The sequence below is a fragment of the Cheilinus undulatus genome, linkage group 14, assembly GCF_018320785.1.
Source record: "Cheilinus undulatus linkage group 14, ASM1832078v1, whole genome shotgun sequence".
NCBI classification, from domain to species: Eukaryota; Metazoa; Chordata; class Actinopteri; order Labriformes; family Labridae; genus Cheilinus; species Cheilinus undulatus.
In genome coordinates, this window is record NC_054878.1 from 45,246,677 (window position 1) to 45,267,710 (window position 21,034).

Here is a 21,034-nt window from a genome sequence, read left to right on the forward strand (position 1 = left end):
TATTTCTGTTGTTGATGTAGTGGTGTCTGCAGAAGTGGGTTCACTGTTATTTATCTGACATATTTTTAAATGGTACATCTAGCAAAGGATCACTAAAAATTGACATTTAGTATATGCACACAAGGCTTCCAATAAAGGATATAAAGGGTGGCCCATGGAGACTCATCATGGCCAGGGTAAAGTGTAGAAAACACTCTTATCAAAACAACAAATATTATTAATGTATTTATGCCATAATACAATATTGCCTTTTTTATACACTATATTGCTACAAGTATTCACTCACCCATCCAATTAATTGAAATCAAGCACCTAGGCATGCAGACTGTTTCTACAAACATTTGTGAAAGAATGGCTCGCTCTCAGGAGCTCAGTGAATTCCAGCGTGGTACTGTGATAGGATGCCACCTGTGCAACAAGTCCAGTGGTGAAATTTCCTCGCTCTTAAATATTCCACAGTCAACTGTCAGTGGTATTATAACAAAGTGGAAGTGACTGGGAATGACGGCAACTCAGCCACCAAGTGGTAGGCCACGTAAAATGACGGAGCGGGGTCAGCGGATGCTGAGGCGCATAGTGTGTGCAAAGGTCACCAACTTTCTGTGAGCAGTGCTGTTGCTCTCTCCCTTGCGCCAGTTGTTCTTTTAATGCTAGCTTCCAGATAATTCCAGTCGTTTGGACATGCTGCTGTATCAGCCAGCTAGCAAAAATGGGATAAAAATAGCAAAATATGGGTAAAAAGTTGCAAAAAAAGTGTCAAAATGGGCAAAAAAGTAGAGAAAAAGTGGTATTAAATGGCAAAGATAGCCCTGATAGGCAAAACTGGGATAGAAGTGGCAAAAATTGGCAAAAAAGTAGGGAAAAAAGTGGTTCTCAATGGCAAAAGGTAGCTCAAATGAGTGAAAAGTGAAGAAATGGGTGAAAAAGTGCAAAAAAGTTTCTCTTTTTTAAGGTTTTCTGGGGGAATATTATTTAAAATTAAGACATAAAAGAGCAACATGTGGCTCTAGAGCCACACATTGAGTATCACTACTTTATACATTATTAAAACCTTCAAGTATCTCTTTTATTTCATTTTATTTTTTATATATTACTTTTCTTGCTCATGCATTTATTTTTCTTCATCAAAATGAAAAGAATATGAGAAATGATCATCCTCTTCAATAAAGCAATTGATATCAAATTTGCTTTAGTAGCCAAAATCACAGACAGATATATTTTTTCTAAATTTAGCCGTAGTTAAAACGCATCTAATATTGTACTTGTTATAATATAGAATGATTTCTTGCTTATGTTTGTTAAACAACAGAAAAACTGAGGAACCTAAATAACCGCATTTCAAATCGCAATCGCAATATTGTAGGAAGAAATTGCAATTAGATTATTTTTGCAAATCGTTCAGCCCTAATACCTCTGCACTGCAGTGGGAAAAAATCTGGGTCTGCATATATCTGCTATCCTAAAAATTGTCAGGCAAGGGCGGGGCCCTTTGGACTGCGCCCCCTCCCGCACCGCTGAGAAAATGAGGCCAACCAGGCTTACCAGGGGTGAGAAGGGGCTGTGAAAGGGGTATCCCAAAATAAAAATAATAAAATAACCCCAGAAGCTCGTGCCAAGCACACCACCACCCAGGACACCAACTCCTCCACCCTTGGCTCTAAGCTCTGAAAGGACAAACAAAAGCAAATTAGATGGGCCAAATAAACAGTATGCACAAAAACAGTTGTCCAAAACCCAATTACTCAATGAGTTAGAAAGAATAACTAAATAATCAGAGATTAACAAAATAATCTTAATTAAGGAGAATAACCAATCATCTCAACTAATACGGAAAACCAAAGAACCAAAGTAAATCAAAATATTCCCAACAATTTACAAAAAGATTTAAGTTTAAGGTTAATTCAAAGAAATATCCCTTAATGCCAACAACTTAGTACATAATATCCCAAACAAATCAGATAATTAATAGAAGAAACTACCAAACCCCAAAATAATTCAGAAATAGACCTTAAAAAGGAAAAATCACAAATAAACCCCAAAAGAAATTAGTAATAAACCCCAAAAAGAAAGAAATGACCAAAAGCAACAATGATATTATGTGCTGATAGTCTATTTCCATCGACATCCCCACAGGGATGTAAAATCTGCGGTCACAGCGCCAATAAAGCAAAGTAAATGGACAAAACGGAGGCAGCTAACACCTAGCCTACCTGTACCGGTGAGAGCATAGACATAATACATGTAGACCCCTAACTGGCCGTACGTCAACGCCGCTGCCATTTTGCCGGAGGCATTCCTGGGGAAGATGCCTCACTCCTGTGCTGCGTAGGGCACTAATAGATGCACAGAGGACACAATATTGCGTGGAATAACATTTCATGGGAAAGTTTAACAGTTTTTTTTTAGTCGTATTTGGCTAGGATAACAACACGTTCAGAGCCAATCCCCCTAACGTTGTTGTGAAGTGGATTAATATCTGTCTAAGATAGCTTTTTAACAACGTTTTGCCTAACGGCCATTTTGTTCACAGGAGAGAGGGATGACTCCATCGCCGTCAGTTAAAAAAGATTGGATGTAAAAGGCATCACAGAGAAAGAAGAAAGTTTCCAAATAAACAATGTTATTGTCATAAGTCATCTAGCTAACTTTATTTCACTTTAAAGTTAATTATTTAATCAGTTAATCATTCAGCTCTAATGCATTACTTTAGCTCTCAGTCTTAGGCAGCTGATGTGAGGTACAGCCCCAAAATAGGCAAGAAGGCGCACAATGATGGCTTCCGGTTTGAACACAAATGCTGGTTTGTTTTTTTGTTGCGTTTTTCTCCTCAAGTATGACTTTGTCTTTAACTAGAAGGATAAATAAAAGGTGTAAAAAATTACGCTGCAGAATTCGCGGGGGTTTAAAAGTTTAAACTGTGTTCAAATAAAGAGAAAATCCGTTTTTTGACCAAAAATAGGATTAAAAACTTCCGGTGGGAGGAGCAACAGGATATAAAAGAGCGCCGCTGCGGCCTGAACAGGTGAGAACTGTGTGGAGCCGGAAGCAACAGCACACGTGCGGGTAGCTTGCAACAAAAAGGTACAGGAGAGGAAAACAACGATGAGTGAGTAAGAGCAGAGAGGAAAGTAGGAAGGAGCTGTTCTGTGACTGCTGGACGACAGAATATGAAAGATGGAGATGAGATGGTGAGAGGATGAGAAACGTGTGGCAGTAATGCAACTTCATGGATGCAAGCTACCCTAAAACACCACAGAGGAAGAAGACGACGACGGATCACGTCTGCTGTACTGCAGGTAATTGCTCGTTATTTTCCCACCTGCTGTTCTTGTCCGTATTTTGTGGTTGATAGTTGTGAGGAAACAGCTGCAGTCAGATTAGGCTTCAGAGCTTAGCCTTCCTTTACCTGTCTGTTTAAAATCTTATCTACGGCGGAGTATTAGGGCCACATGAAGAGAAAAAAATAAAAAATGAAAGAATATATATCTCTTCGCGGCATGCTCAACATTGCTCATTTTAACGGAGGCGGCGCCCCGGCAGACTTTCTTTCTTCTAATATTTTTTTTTCTCGTTATATTACGACTTTATTCTCCTAATGTCATAAAAAATAATGATGATAATTCTGTTTTTCTTTCTCTTTGCGTGGCTCTAATACTCCGTCGTACTTACCTGTTTAAATTCTTTAAATAGAAATTTCTCCTGCTGTCTAGTGAGGACTAGCTAGCTTTAGGACTTTATTTTATCTTGAAAATGTAAAACTTTTGAGGTTTAAGTTTAACAACAGTGACATGTGATGACACAGTGAACCTATAAACGCCGTTTTATAGTAACTTTATTTGTACAGCACTTAAAAAAAACAGTATTTGATAAAAGCAAAGGCACAAATAAAACAAAGCACCAGCTCGCAACAAAAAAGAAGCAGTGGTAAATCCAGCTAATACTGGTAACCTAAACATAACCCAAGAACATACCATTGATTATAATTAAATTTTTTTCTACATTTGGTACAAATTGTAGAATTTCTGCTTGAAACAAAAGTGTTCAAACTTTTTAAAAATGCTTTTTCAAATAGGGGGTGTTGACCCCCTTGAAGGTTGACATGTATGTGGGGGCACAATCATTTGAAGGGAATATGGAGGATGAAGGTTAAAAATAAGCTCAACTAATAATACTGATTATATCAAAATTCATTAGTCATTTTTCTATGCCAATCTTACAGGTAAAAGAAAATCAAGGCGGCCCATAATAAGGGGGGGATAAAGGGAACCAATGTTAAAGTTAATCTGTAATAAACATATTTAATTCTTAACCGGAATAATAATTCAATTAGATATTTTTGGCAAATGTCAGAGAAAAACCTTTGCACTCTGAGAATGAATAAATGCATCCATCTTTCCAATATGCTTTTAGTACTTGGCACTGTGCCTTGATGCACAAGCCTACATATTAGCAAATGCTGCAGATGTTAGCACTGAATAGAATGGACATAAGCGTTTTCTTTTTTTTTAAACTATTTTGATGGATTGTGGGTCCAAAATAAATGTTTTTTTTCTTTATTTAGAGACAACAGTCATCAGAGGCAAAGCGTCGGTCTTCAGAGTTATTCCTGACTCCCATCAAATTCAGCCTGAACATGGACAGAGACTTCATCTCCAGGAAGGTATCCTCAGCTACACCAGCATTCACAGGTAGGTCACAGCCCTCTTCATCAGTGTCCTGACCAGCCTCAGGTAAGTCCCGCTTTTTTATTGGCTACAGGGAAAGCTTAGGAGGTAAAAAAAAGAAACAAAAACAAACTAAAACGCTCCCAGGACAATAAAACGCTGCTGAAACAATAAAACGTTGTCAAAATGGTGCTGGAACAAAAGACAGAAACAAACTCCCCCAAGTAGAGTGTACCCAACTGCCTAAACCCAGTTAATAAAACGTGATCAATACAGCAAAATTTACATAAAAAAAAAAACAACTTTAAAAAAGCGTTCCGTGCAACATAAACAATTTTTAACATTTATGACGGGATCAAATACATTGAACTTCTGCTGATTTTAAAGAAGTGGACAACATTTGCATTTGTAAGGACGCAGTGATGAACCAAGGCCACACCTGGACCTGACCATCAACGCTGAGATGTCCAAGACCAGGTAATGGTGGGTTGGTGAACTTTAACTTTTACCTTTTCAACATCCTGTTAAAGTTTGAACTGCTTTTATCTTTTCTTTTGCTAATAATAACAATATAAGCAGTCCTACTGGCTATGTGCCTTTTATTTCACACTGCTAATGGTAATATAAAACATGCATTAATGATGGCAATGAGCCTTTTATTTTCCACTGCTAATGGTAATATAAAACATGTATTCATGCTCACAATGAGCCCTTTTATTTTTCCACTGCTAATGGTAATATAAAACATGCATTCAAGCTTGCAATTGGCTTCTTATTTTCCACTGCTAATGGTAATATAAAACATGCATTCATGCTCGCAATGAGCCTTTTATTTTACACTGCTAATTTTCATATACAACATGCATTAATGATGGCAATGAGCCTTATTATTTCCACTGCTAATGGTAATATAAAACATGCATTCAAGCTTGCAATTGGCTTCTTATTTGCCACTGTTAATGGTAAACTAAAACATGCATTAATGATGGCATTTAGCCTTTTATTTTCCACTGCTAATGGTAAACTAAAACATTCATTCATGCTCGCAATTAGCCTCTTATTTTCTACTGCTAATGTTAATACAAAACATCCATTAATGATGGCAATGAGCCTTTTAATTTTCCACTGCTATTGGTAATATAAAACATGCATTCATACTCATATTGAGCCTTTTATTTTTCACTGCTAATGGTAATATAAAACATGCATTCAAGCTTGCAATTGGCTTCTTATTTTCTACTGCTAATGGTAATACAAAACATGCATTCATACTCACGATGAGCCTTTTATTTTACACTGCTAATGGTAATATAAAACATGCATTCATGCTCGCAATGAGCCTTTTATTTTACACTGCTAATGGTAATATAAAACATGCATTCATGCTCGCAATGAGCCTTTTATTTTACACTGCTAATGGTAATATAAAACATGCATTCATGCTCACAATGAGCCTTTTATTTTACACTGCTAATGGTAATATAAAACATGCATTCATGCTCGCAATGAGCCTTTTATTTTACACTGCTAATTTTCATATACAACAAGCATTAATGATGGCAATGAGCCTTTTTATTTTCCACTGCTAATGGTAAACTAAAACATTCATTCATGCTCGCAGTTAGCCTCTTATTTTCAGCTGCTAATGGTAATATAAAACATGCATTCAAGCTTGCAATTGGCTTCTTATTTGCCACTGTTAATGGTAAACTAAAACATGCATTTATGCTCGGAGTTAGCCTCTTATTTTTTACTGCTAATGGTAATATAAAACATGTATTCATGCTCGCAATTAGCCTCTTATTTTCTACTGCTAATGGTAATATAAAACATGCATTCATGCTCGCAATTAGCCTCTTATTTTCTACTGCTAATGGTAATATAAAACATGTATTCATGCTCGCAATTAGCCTCTTATTTTCTACTGCTAATGGTAATATAAAACATGCATTCATGCTCGCAATGAGCCTTTTTATTTTCCACTGTTAATGGTAAACTAAAACATGCATTTATGCTCGGAGTTAGCCTTTTATTTTCCACTGCTAATGGTAATATAAAACATGCGTTAATGATGGCAATGAGCCTTTTCTTTCACACTGCTAATGGTAATATAAAACATGCATTCAAGCTTGCAATTAGCTTCTTATTTGCCACTGTTAATGGTAAACTAAAACATGCATTCGTGCTCGCAGTTAGCCTTTTATTTTCCACTGCTAATGGTAATATAAAACATGCATTCATGCTCGCAATGAGCCTTTTTTTTTACACTGCTAATTTTCATATACAACATGCATTAATGATGGCAATGAGCCTTTTTATTTTCCACTGCTAATGGTAATATAAAACATGCATTCATGCTCACAATTAGCCTCTTATTTTCTACTGCTAATGGTAATATAAAACATGCATTCATGCTCGCAATGAGCCTTTTATTTTCTGCTGCTAATGGTAATATAAAACATGCATTCATGCTCACAATGAGCCTTTTATTTTACACTGCTAATTTTCATATACAACAAGCATTAATGATGGCAATGAGCCTTTTTATTTTCCACTGCTAATGGTAAACTAAAACATTCATTCATGCTCGCAGTTAGCCTCTTATTTTCCACTGCTAATGGTAATATAAAACATTCATTCATGCTCGCAGTTAGCCTCTTATTTTCAGCTGCTAATGGTAATATAAAACATGCATTCAAGCTTGCAATTGGCTTCTTATTTGCCACTGTTAATGGTAAACTAAAACATGCATTTATGCTCGGAGTTAGCCTCTTATTTTCTACTGCTAATGGTAATATAAAACATGTATTCATGCTCGCAATTAGCCTCTTATTTTCTACTGCTAATGGTAATATAAAACATGTATTCATGCTCGCAATTAGCCTCTTATTTTCTACTGCTAATGGTAATATAAAACATGTATTCATGCTCGCAATTAGCCTCTTATTTTCTACTGCTAATGGTAATATAAAACATGCATTCATGCTCGCAATTAGCCTCTTATTTTCTACTGCTAATGGTAATATAAAACATGTATTCATGCTCGCAATTAGCCTCTTATTTTCTACTGCTAATGGTAATATAAAACATGCATTCATGCTCGCAATGAGCCTTTTTATTTGCCACTGTTAATGGTAAACTAAAACATGCATTTATGCTCGGAGTTAGCCTCTTATTTTCTACTGCTAATGGTAATATAAAACATGCGTTAATGATGGCAATGAGCCTTTTATTTTACACTGCTAATGGTAATATAAAACATGCATTCATGCTCGCAATGAGCCTTTTTTTTTACACTGCTAATTTTCATATACAACATGCATTAATGATGGCAATGAGCCTTTTTATTTTCCACTGCTATTGGTAAACTAAAACATGCATTTATGCTCGGAGTTAGCCTTTTATTTTCCACTGCTATTGGTAATATAAAACATGTAATCATGCTCATAATGATCCTTTTTATTTCCACTGCTAAGGGTAATATAAAACATGTATTCATGCCCACAATGAGCCTTTTTTTTTCACTGCTAATGATAATCAAAAACATGTATTCCTGCTCGCATTGAGCCTTTTTATTTTCCACTGCTAATGGTAAACTAAAACATGCATTTATGCTCAGTTAGCCTCTTATTTTCTACTGCTAATGGTAATATAAAACATGCGTTAATGATGGCATTTAGCCTTTTATTTTCCACTGCTAATGGTAATATAAAACAAGCATTCGTGCTCGCAATGAGCCTCTCTTATTTTCCACTGCTAATGGTAATATATAACATGCATTCATACTCATATTGAGCCTTTTATTTCCACTGCTAAGGGTAATTTAAAACATGCATTCATGCTCACGATGAGCCCTTTTATTTTCCACTGCTAATGGTAATATAAAACATGGGTTAATGATGGCAATGAGCCTTTTCTTTCACACTGCTAATGGTAATATAAAACATGCATTCATGCTGGCAATGAGCCTTTTTTTTTCTACTGCTAATGGTAATACAAACAATGCATTCATGCTCGCAGTAAGCCTCTTATTTTCTACTGCAATGGGTAATATAAAACATGCATTCATGCTCGCAATGAGCCTTTTTATTTTCCACTGCTAATGGTAAACTAAAACATGCGTTAATGATGGCAATGAGCCTTTTCTTTCACACTGCTAATGGTAATATAAAACATGCATTCATGCTGGCAATGAGCCTTTTTTTTTCTACTGCTAATGGTAATACAAACAATGCATTCATGCTCGCAGTAAGCCTCTTATTTTCTACTGCAATGGGTAATATAAAACATGCATTCATGCTCGCAATGAGCCTTTTTATTTTCCACTGCTAATGGTAAACTAAAACATGCGTTAATGATGGCAATGAGCCTTTTCTTTCACACTGCTAATGGTAATATAAAACATGCATTCATGCTCATAATGATCCTTTTATTTCCACTGCTAATGGTAATATAAAACATGCATTTAATGCTCGCAGTTAGCCTCTTATTTTACACTGCTAATGGTAATATAAAACATGTATTCCTGCTGGCATTGAGCCTTTTTGTTTTCCACTGCTAATGGTAATATAAAACAAGCATTCGTGCTGAGTTAGCCTCTTATTTTCAGCTGCTAATGGTAATATAAAACATGCATTCAATGATGGCATTTGGCCTTTTATTTGCCACTGTTAATGGTAATATAAAACATGCATTTATGCTTGGAGTTAGCCTCTTATTTTCAGCTGCTAATGGTAATATAAAACATGCATTCAAGCTTGCAATTGGCTTCTTATTTGCCACTGTTAATGGTAAACTAAAACATGCATTTATGCTTGGAGTTAGCCTCTTATTTTCTACTGCTAATGGTAATATAAAACATGCATTCATGCTCGCAATGAGCCTTTTTATTTTCCACTGTTAATGGTAAACTAAAACATGCATTTATGCTCGGAGTTAGCCTCTTATTTTCTACTGCTAATGGTAATATAAAACATGCGTTAATGATGGCAATGAGCCTTTTCTTTCACACTGCTAATGGTAATATAAAACATGCATTCAAGCTTGCAATTAGCTTCTTATTTTCCACTGCTAATGGTAAACTAAAACATGAGTTAATGATGGCACTGAGCCTTTTTTTCCACTGCTAATGGTAATATAAAACATGCATTCATGCTCGCAATGAGCCTTTTTTTTTACACTGCTAATTTTCATATACAACATGCATTAATGATGGCAATGAGCCTTTTTATTTTCCACTGCTAATGGTAATATAAAACATGCATTCATGCTCACAATTAGCCTCTTATTTTCTACTGCTAATGGTAATATAAAACAAGCATTCGTGCTCGCAATGAGCCTTTTATTTTCCACTGCTATTGGTAATATAAAACATGCATTCATGCTCACAATTAGCCTTTTTATTTCCACTGCTAAGGGTAATATAAAACATGTATTCATGCCCGCAATGAGCCTTTTTTTTTCACTGCTAATGGTAAACTAAAACATGCGTTAATGATGGCAATGAGCCTTTTCTTTCACACTGCTAATGGTAATATAAAACATGCATTCATGCTCATAATGATCCTTTTTATTTCCACTGCTAAGGGTAATATAAAACATGTATTAATGCCCGCAATGAGCCTTTTTTTACACTGCTAATGGTAATCAAAAACATGTATTCCTGCTCGCATTGAGCCTTTTTGTTTTCCACTGCTAATGGTAAACTAAAACATGCATTTATGCTCGCAGTTAGCCTCTTATTTTCTACTGCTAATGGTAATATAAAACATGCGTTAATGATGGCATTTAGCCTTTTATTTTCCACTGCTAATGGTAATATAAAACAAGCATTCGTGCTCGCAGTTAGCCTCTTATTTTCAGCTGCTAATGGTAATATAAAACATGCATTCAAGCTTGCAATTGGCTTCTTATTTGCCACTGTTAATGGTAAACTAAAACATGCATTTATGCTTGGAGTTAGCCTCTTATTTTCTACTGCTAATGGTAATATAAAACATGCATTCATGCTCGCAATGAGCCTTTTTATTTTCCACTGTTAATGGTAAACTAAAACATGCATTTATGCTCGGAGTTAGCCTCTTATTTTCTACTGCTAATGGTAATATAAAACATGCATTCATGCTCGCAATGAGCCTTTTTATTTTCCACTGTTAATGGTAAACTAAAACATGCATTTATGCTCGGAGTTAGCCTCTTATTTTCTACTGCTAATGGTAATATAAAACATGCGTTAATGATGGCAATGAGCCTTTTCTTTCACACTGCTAATGGTAATATAAAACATGCATTCAAGCTTGCAATTAGCTTCTTATTTGCCACTGTTAATGGTAAACTAAAACATGCATTTATGCTCGGAGTTAGCCTCTTATTTTCTACTGCTAATGGTAATATAAAACATGTATTCATGCCCGCAATGAGCCTTTTTTTTTCACTGCTAATGGTAAACTAAAACATGCGTTAATGATGGCAATGAGCCTTTTCTTTCACACTGCTAATGGTAATATAAAACATGCATTCATGCTCATAATGATCCTTTTTATTTCCACTGCTAAGGGTAATATAAAACATGTATTAATGCCCGCAATGAGCCTTTTTTTACACTGCTAATGGTAATCAAAAACATGTATTCCTGCTCGCATTGAGCCTTTTTGTTTTCCACTGCTAATGGTAAACTAAAACATGCATTTATGCTCGCATGAGTTTTTCTACTGCTAATGGTAATATAAAACATGCGTTAATGATCGCAATGAGCAATTTATTTCACACTGCAAAAGGTAAAATAAAACATGCATTCATGCTCATAATGAGCCTTTTTATTTTCCACTGCTAATGGTAATATAAAACATGCATTCAAGCTTGCAATTGGCTTCTTATTTGCCACTGTTAATGGTAAACTAAAACATGCATTTATGCTTGGAGTTAGCCTCTTATTTTCTACTGCTAATGGTAATATAAAACATGCATTCATGCTCGCAATGAGCCTTTTTATTTTCCACTGTTAATGGTAAACTAAAACATGCATTTATGCTCGGAGTTAGCCTCTTATTTTCTACTGCTAATGGTAATATAAAACATGCATTCATGCTCGCAATGAGCCTTTTTATTTTCCACTGTTAATGGTAAACTAAAACATGCATTTATGCTCGGAGTTAGCCTCTTATTTTCTACTGCTAATGGTAATATAAAACATGCGTTAATGATGGCAATGAGCCTTTTCTTTCACACTGCTAATGGTAATATAAAACATGCATTCAAGCTTGCAATTAGCTTCTTATTTGCCACTGTTAATGGTAAACTAAAACATGCATTCGTGCTCGCAATGAGCCTTTTTTTTTACACTGCTAATTTTCATATACAACATGCATTAATGATGGCAATGAGCCTTTTTATTTTCCACTGCTAATGGTAATATAAAACATGCATTCATGCTCGCAATGAGCCTTTTTTTTTACACTGCTAATTTTCATATACAACATGCATTAATGATGGCAATGAGCCTTTTTATTTTCCACTGCTAATGGTAATATAAAACATGCATTCATGCTCACAATTAGCCTCTTATTTTCTACTGCTAATGGTAATATAAAACAAGCATTCGTGCTCGCAATGAGCCTTTTATTTTCCACTGCTATTGGTAATATAAAACATGCATTCATGCTCACAATTAGCCTTTTTATTTCCACTGCTAAGGGTAATATAAAACATGTATTCATGCCCGCAATGAGCCTTTTTTTTTCACTGCTAATGGTAAACTAAAACATGCATTTATGCTCGCAGTTAGCCTCTTATTTTCTACTGCTAATGGTAATATAAAACATGCGTTAATGATGGCATTTAGCCTTTTATTTTCTACTGCTAATGGTAATATATAACATGCATTCATACTCATATTGAGCCTTTTATTTCCACTGCTAAGGGTAATTTAAAACATGCATTCATGCTCACGATGAGCCCTTTTATTTTCCACTGCTAATGGTAATATAAAACATGCATTAATGATGACAATGAGCCTTTTATTTTCCACTGCTAATCGTAATATAAAACATGCATTCATGCTGGCAATGAGCCTTTTTTTTTCTACTGCTAATGGTAATACAAACAATGCATTCATGCTCGCAGTAAGCCTCTTATTTTCTACTGCAATGGGTAATATAAAACATGCATTCATGCTCGCAATGAGCCTTTTTATTTTCCACTGCTAATGGTAAACTAAAACATGCGTTAATGATGGCAATGAGCCTTTTCTTTCACACTGCTAATGGTAATATAAAACATGCATTCATGCTCGTAATGAGCCTTTTTATTTCCACTGCTAAGGGTAATATAAAACATGTATTAATGCTCGCACTGAGCCTTTTTATTTCCACTGCTAATGGTAATATAAAACATGTAATCATGCTCATAATGATCCTTTTTATTTCCACTGCTAAGGGTAATATAAAACATGTATTCATGCCCGCAATGAGCCTTTTTTTTTCACTGCTAATGATAATCAAAAACATGTATTCCTGCTCGCATTGAGCCTTTTTATTTTCCATCGCTAATGGTAAACTAAAACATGCATTTATGCTCGCAGTTAGCCTCTTATTTTCTACTGCTAATGGTAATATAAAACATGCGTTAATGATGGCATTTAGCCTTTTTATTTTCCACTGCTAATGGTAAACTAAAACATGCATTTATGCTCGCAGTTAGCCTCTTATTTTCCACTGCTAATGGTAATATAAAACACACATTCATGCTCACAATGAGCCCTTTTATTTTCAGCTGCTAATGGTAATATAAAACACACATTCATGCTGAAAATGAGCCCTTTTATTTTCCACTGCTAATGGTAATACAAACAATGCATTCATGCTCGCAGTTAGCCTCTTATTTTCTACTGCTTATGGTAAAGTAAAACATGCATTCATGCTCGCAATGAGCCTTTTATTTTCCACTGCTAATGGTAATATAAAACATGCATTCATGCTCGCAATGAGCCTTTTTATTTTCCACTGCTAATGGTAAACTAAAACATGCGTTAATGATGGCAATGAGCCTCTTTTTTTCCACTGCTAATGGTAATATAAAACATGCATTAATGATGACAATGAGCCTTTTATTTTCCACTGCTAATGGTAATATAAAACATGCATTCATGCTCGCAATTAGCCTCTTATTTTCTACTGCTAATGGTAAACTAAAACATGCATTCATGCTCACAATGAGCCTTTTATTTCCACTGCTAATGGTAATATAAAACATGCATTCATGCTCACAATGAGCCTTTTTCTTTTCCACTGCTAATGGTAATATAAAACATGCATTCAAGCTTGCAATTGGCTTCTTATTTGCCACTGTTAATGGTAAACTAAAACATGCATTCATGCTCGCAATTAGCCTCTTATTTTCTACTGCTAATGGTAAACTAAAACATGCATTCATGCCCGCTATGAGCCTTTTTATTTTACACTGCTAATGGTAACATAAAACATGCATTATTGATGGCACTGAGCCTTTTATTTTACACTGCTAATTTTCATATACAACATGCATTCATGCTCACAATGAGCCTTTTATTTCCACTGCTAATGGTAATATAAAACATGCATTCATGCTCACAATGAGCCTCTTTATTTTACACTGCTAATGGTAATCTAAAACATGCATTCATGCTCATAATGATCCTTTTTATTTTCCACTGTTAATGGTAATAGAAAACATGCATTAATGATGGCAATAAGCCACCCAAAAATGGTTGCTCCAGCCTCCGGGTCCTCCTCCACCCAAAACGGGTTGCTCTGGCCTCCGGGTCCTCCTCCACCCAAAAAGGATTGCTCCAGCCTCCGGGTCCTCCTCCACCCAGAAAGGGTTCCTCCGGCCTCCGGGTCCTCCTTCACCCAAAAAGGATTGCTCCGGCCTCCGGGTCCTCCTCCACCCAAAAAGGTTTCCTCTGGCCTCCGGGTCCTCCTCCACCCAGAAAGGGTTCCTCTGGCCTCCGGGTCCTCATCCACCCAAAAAGGGGTGCCTTTGGCCTTCGGGTCCTCCTCCCCCCAAAAAGGGTTCCTCCGCCTTCCAGGTCCTCCTCCACCCAAAAAGGATTGCTCCGGCCTCCGGGTCCTCCTCCACCCAAAAAGGATTGCTCCGGCCTCCGGGTCCTCCTCCACCCAAAAATGTTTCCTCCGGCCTCCGGGTCCTCCTCCACCCAAAAAGGTTTCCTCTGGCCTCCGGGTCCTCATCCACCCAAAAAGGTGTGCCTTTGGCCTTCGGGTCCTCCTCCACCCAAAAAGGGTTCCTCCGCCTTCCAGGTCCTCCTCCACCCAAAAAGGGGTTCCTCCGCCTTCCGGGTCCTCCTCCACCCAAAAAGGGGTTCCTCTGGCCTCCGGGTCCTCATCCACCCAAAAAGGGGTGCCTCTGCCCTCCGCGTCCTCCTCCACCCAAAAAGGGTTGCTCTGGCCTCAGGGCTCACCTCCTAGCCTAGAAAGTTCCTCCGGCCTCCGGGTCCTCCTCCACCCAAAAAGGTTTCCTCTGGCGTCCGGGTCCTCATCCCCCCATAAAGGGGTGCCTTTGGCCTTCGGGTCCTCCTCCACCCAAAAAGGGTTCCTCCGGCTTCCAGGTCCTCATCCACCCAAAAAGGGTTGCTCCGGCCTCCGGGTCCTCCTCCACCCAAAAAGGGGTTCCTTCGGCCTCCGGGTCCTCATCCACCCAAAAAGGGGTGCCTCCGCCCTCCGGGTCCTCCTCCACCCAAAAAGGGGTGCCTTTGGCCTCCGGGTCCTCCTTCACCAAAAAAAGGGTTTCCTCCGGCCTCCGGGTCCTCTCCTACCTTACAGAAAGTTCCTCCGGCTTCCAAGTCCCCCTCCCTCCTACACTGTGTTCCTCCGGCCTCCGGGTCGTCCTCTACCCTAAAAAGGGTTCCTCTGGCTTCCAGGTCCCCCTCCATCCTAAAAGGTTTCCTTCGGCCCCCGGGCTCTCCTCCACCCTATAAATTGGTTCCTTTGGCCTCCGGTTCCTTTTATTTGACTCTGCTAATGGTAGTACTGTTAACAAGCATTCATGCGGGAAATGGGCCCGTCATTTCACTCTGCATATGGCAATGTTTTTAGTGTTTAGCTGTGAATTAGAATTAACAACCTGACTGATCTTTACTTTGACCCACAATCAGAGGACCTCACTGGCTGGTCTTGTGTTGGTGTCCAGGTTGATGGTTCATGTGACCTGTTGGTCCACTCCCACTCTTCAGAGGGTTTCGTGGCCTGTTGGTCCACTACCTCTCTTTAGAGGTTTCCTTGACCTGTTTGTCCACCTGTGCCCCTCAGGGGGTTCCTTGACCTGTGAGTTTACCTCCACCCTACAGCGCGTTCTTTTGCTAGGAGGGTTCACCTCCATCCTTCAGGGGGTTCCCCTGGCCTTTTGCTACACTTCTATCCTGCAGCAGGTAGGTCACCATCACCAGGGGAGTCAAGTTTATTCAGTTCATACATGCTGCATGGTTCATCACTTACAACAACCACAATAAATAACAAGAAAACGAAAAAGCAAAACCGCAAAATAGAAAATTCCTCAATCAATTTAAACTAAATTCAAATGAAATACTCAAAAAATCTGTTCTTAATGAAAAAACAAAGACAAACTTTTCAAGGTTCAAAGAGTGTGTTCAATATCAATGAAAAAAGCTGTATTTCATATAACCAAAAAACCAGTACAAAACATAAAATGTGTTAAACACAATTATAGAAAGAATCAAAGGATAACAATGTTCTTCCAAAAGAAACCAACAACTGAACAACAAAATTCAAAGTGCTGACATCAGTCATGTGGGTAAAATACTTTAAGGAAACAATGAAACAACAGCAAAACAATATTCTCAAAGTGCCTTCAAGGAAGTATGGACCAACTATGGAACAACGAAAAACAAAACAATATTCTCAAAGAGCTTTCAAGGAAATATGGACCAACAATGGAACAACAAAATTCACATTGCTCTAAGGACAATATCACATCATTGGCACGTTTTTCAAGGAAACTATAGAACAGCAACGACAACATTCACAAGGTGCTCTGGAAGGAACTACAGCCTAACACTGAGGAAGAATTGTGACAACCAACAAAGCATCAGACCTTGTTTTGATCGCTCCTACACAGCCACCCAGCAATCTGAAGATAACGAAATGATGATGAAGACTACGATAAGACCCAGAAGCCATTGCATATACTGATAACTTGTCTTGTTTATGTGTGTACTGTAATGGTTGTGTTTGCAGTCCTTTGTGTATTTGTATCTCTCTCTCTCTGTTGGTCTTAAGAAGTTGCCAAAATGCCCAGTGCTGCAGAATTGGGCATTTTGGCAAAAATTTCAGGGACGCGCTCCTGCTGTTTTAAATCATGGCATCTACAAGGAGATGGTCTTTGGTTCCTCCATCCACATGAGAAGTTGAGCCAGGCATCCTCATGCTGGGGACCATAGCGGAAGGTAAGAGGAAGTTGGGATTTAACACACTCATGTCATGTTTCACGGGTGTCAAGAGTGTGTGAACCCTTGCCTACAACTGAACTTATTTCTTCTCCTCTTACCCAGTGTTCATCCTATAAGAAGACCTTGATGCCCTCCATCTCCGATGGGATGCTGAGCCAGAATTCAGATTGAGTTGTCAACTAACCACCGGATACCTGAAGCCATTGGAGGCCAGAGCTGCTCTGACGTAGATCCGACAGCAACAAGTGCTTGCAGGTGAGCATCACATTCTGCTTTTTAAGTCGTATTTTTAGGCCTCAACTGTTATTCTTAATGTTGTGAGGTTGCACTCTTGGTGGGAAATGTTGGCGTACTGCTGTTTTTTGAGATTTTGACTAAATCTTAAGAAAGCTGAGTGTAATTTTCCATTACTTTACCCCCCAAACCAGATAAAAACGTTTTAACCTTCTCTTTTAATGTTTTTAATCTTTTATGAAAGTACTGATTTCAATCATCACTTGGGAAACTGAATACTAAATGGAACTCTTAAAGGGATCCATAAATCTACAATTTCCATTCTTTTACAGGTCCTGCCAGTATCAGCCCTGACTCCTGAAGGACTGTGCAAACTGCAAGAGGCTTCTGGTCATCTTCAACCTGAGCCTGAGTCTGGAGAGGATCCTGAATTTGTAGAAGATTTCCTGCATGGTTCCAGTCCTGAAGACGTTGCACCTCAGGGAGGTGAACCACTTCAGACCCTCGCCTTTCATCTGATGAAGTCCATGGAGGAGATCAACCTTGGCACACCTGTCCCCTGGTGAGCTTGAGCCTGGACCCCCTGCAGCTTACCTACCAGCCAGACATCAGGGTAGACAACGCCGTCGTCTACCTGCTGCACAGGTCCCTGGTTCACCTGGAGAACCCCAGCAGTCCTGTGAGGGTCATGTTCTTTGACTGCTCCAGTGGAGTACAGGCAGAGACTGGACATTAAGAGGGTGGAGATGTACAGATACCTGGGTGCTGGACTGGTCACACCTGCACCTGCTGAGGAGACAGAGGTCCTTCGGAGCGTGCTGGACTCTTGTTACGGACAATTTACGATAGTGTGATGGTGTCTGCTCTCCTTTATGCAGTGGTTGGCTGTGGAGGAGGGAGCACAGAAAAAGTCTAAACTCGTCAGGAGGGGCAGGTGTGTCCTGGACTGTTCCCTGGACTCTAAGGAGGATGTTGGCCAAGCTGGCATCCATCATGGACAACCCCTCTCACCCTCTGCATAACACTGTTAGGGCCTGAGCAGCCCCTTCAGCCCAAGACTGTTACACCGTCCCTTTAAAGGGTACGAGATCATTCAAGCCAGGGACAGGCAACTTTGGTTACCAACAGGGCCGCATAAATTCTGTTTTTTTCCTTCCTGAGGGCAATGTTGTTTTAAATTGTCAGATAGGACTGTTGTAACAACTTATTACCAGGGTTTTTGAGATTAATTGCAAGTAATTACTGCATTATTATTTTAATCCAGAGTAATCTCAGAACTGTCTCTTTCATTACACTTTGGCTCAGCCGCTTCGTCTACCTACAGCCACAGTTATGAAAAATACGTGGATCACTGATCCTCTTTTTTTTTTTTTTTACTTCCCTTTTAAAAACTCAGACAGCTCAGTCATCTGCACCTTACATTATCAAATGTTTACTTTACCTTCACCTGGAATTTAAATTGTAATTAATGTGATTAAACATGATGTGATTAATTGCAGTTAACTGCAGGGATTATGAGATTAATCCCAAATAAAAATGTTGATCATTTGACAGCCCTACTTACAAATATTTCATCAAATTTACTGAACCAGCATTTATGTTTTAAAAGCTCAAATGCAAACAGAAAATCTTATTGAGTTAACAAAATAAAACAGGATTTCAGCTTCTTCTTAAATGGCATGATCAGTTTTTGCTACAGTATCTTTTACCTGCCTTGCAGGTTACAAATAACTAAAGGATGGCTTTCTTTAAAGTGACTGCTATGTCTATAAAAACTAATAAAGCAAACTGCCCATCCAAAGTCCAAAAGTACAAATAAGGCTTAATGTAAACAAATCAAACTTCCAGCCCAAGTGACTGAACAATAGATTAGAATTTCTTTAAATTGCAGTGCAGGAACATGAACATGTCATGTTCTGGTGTGAGGCTGGCTCTTTTCTTTGAGTAATGAACTGCAAGTACAGATGAGTTTTTACCGGCCAGTATTTGATTTTACCAATATCAAAACAATAATACGAAACAATTGAATTTCCGTGTCGACTAATTTTTAGAGTCGACATAAACGATTATGGCGACTAATCTTTGCAGCCCTAGATTTATCCACCCTTTTCATCCTGATTTCTCCACTCTAGATTTTAAGTTGATTAGGGACCTGGGTTCTGAGCAGGTTCGGGTGACGGCCGTCAGGTCCATCAACGACTGTGAGGTTCCCTGGGTTTGTAAAGTTAAAATGTTTCTTTTATGATTCTAGAAGAATCAAAAGGGTGGAGTGGTATAAGGTACACATTGTTTGTGACATTATTTCTGATTAGTCTGCATGACTTTGCAATTTGTAATTAGCTGTATAATTCAGGAAGTTCTCATGTAATGAACAAAGGGTAACTCAAACCTGATGAGATCATGTATCATGTCATATCTTTTATTGCCTGTAACTCTGGACAGAGTACCCTGCTATGTGTAAAACTTGCCTTTTTTGTCACACTGTATATAAACTCATGCCCCCCTGCAACAAATCAGAGAGAATCATTGAAACAGGCACTTGTTTGCCGGTTCTCTTTCTCTTCCCTCTGAATCAGAGCTGTTGGCAGGGCCAACACTCGCATGTGGGACCCCACATGGGCAGGCCCCATACTCGATAGTTATCTAGCTAGATTAAAGTATTGCAAAAAATACAGTCTGTTCCCTTCATAAATGTCCTACAAAGAACAAAACATGCACTATTTTTCTAAACTGTGCATGGTGTTGTGCAGGTGGATTTACTTCTTGGCTGATGATCTCATGTTTTCTTAATGTTTGTTGACACTAGAAACTACAAGTTCTCTTCTGTTTTAACTCATGTACAGTATATTTAAGAGCTTACATAAATGTGATTATGGCTTTATGTCTGTACAAATATGTAGCTTATGTGAACACTATCCAACAGATGTTAGAGCCAGCTATCCAAAAGTCTTTGCTCCTCAACATGTTAAATTATTGATACTATTAGGATGTGTAATGTTACCTGGATATTTTTTCCCTCATTCAAACCAGTACCATTCAGTTTTCTTCAAATCTGGTCTTGACCAGACTATTCTATCACTTTTTTCATATGGTATTGAAGTATTGTTGGCACATTTTCCCCTTTGGTTTTTTTGTGTTGATTTCTTTATTAAAGAATGCAAGTGTTACAAACATTCCTAGTTTATATTTTGTTTTTGTTAAATATTTGCTGGTTATCTTTCCCTCTACTTTGAGCTGTTGTCCTAATCAAATTTACCCCAGTGGAGGATTAATAAAGGTTTATCTTATCTTTAATAATGTGATGAAATGTCATTATTTTTACTGTGGCCTATAATTAAATGTTAAAATATTCAACCATTTATCCAATTTCTGCTTGATCATTTCAGACCAAAAACCAAGAGCAAATAAATCCAACCATTGAATTTGTTTCCATATAGTCAAATACACTTTAAATAAATACTACCAGGACCTGGGGTAGGATGCTGTTGTGTAGTTCTATACACCATTTATTTAGTATTTAGCAGATTTACTCTACTCTGCTCGGTGCCACTGATTAAAGAAGGATGCATTTTGTTCATTCTAAGATGGAAATGCTGAATGGCCCTGAGCTTGGATAGAGCTGTTCTAGTCGTCTAACTACTCGGAGAACTTTGACACACTTGAACATTCACTCCACATT

The 21,034-nt window shown here is 38.0% G+C and overlaps 1 long non-coding RNA gene across 1 annotated transcript; it reads left to right on the forward strand.

Moving 5' to 3' along the window:
• Positions 1 to 14,824: 14,824 nt before the first annotated feature.
• LOC121521377 lies at positions 14,825 to 20,676 on the forward strand. Its single transcript, XR_005992849.1, has 3 exons — positions 14,825 to 17,118; positions 17,224 to 17,376; positions 17,688 to 20,676. It is a non-coding gene; the product is annotated as an uncharacterized LOC121521377 (long non-coding RNA).
• The last annotated feature ends 358 nt before the right edge of the window (positions 20,677 to 21,034 follow it).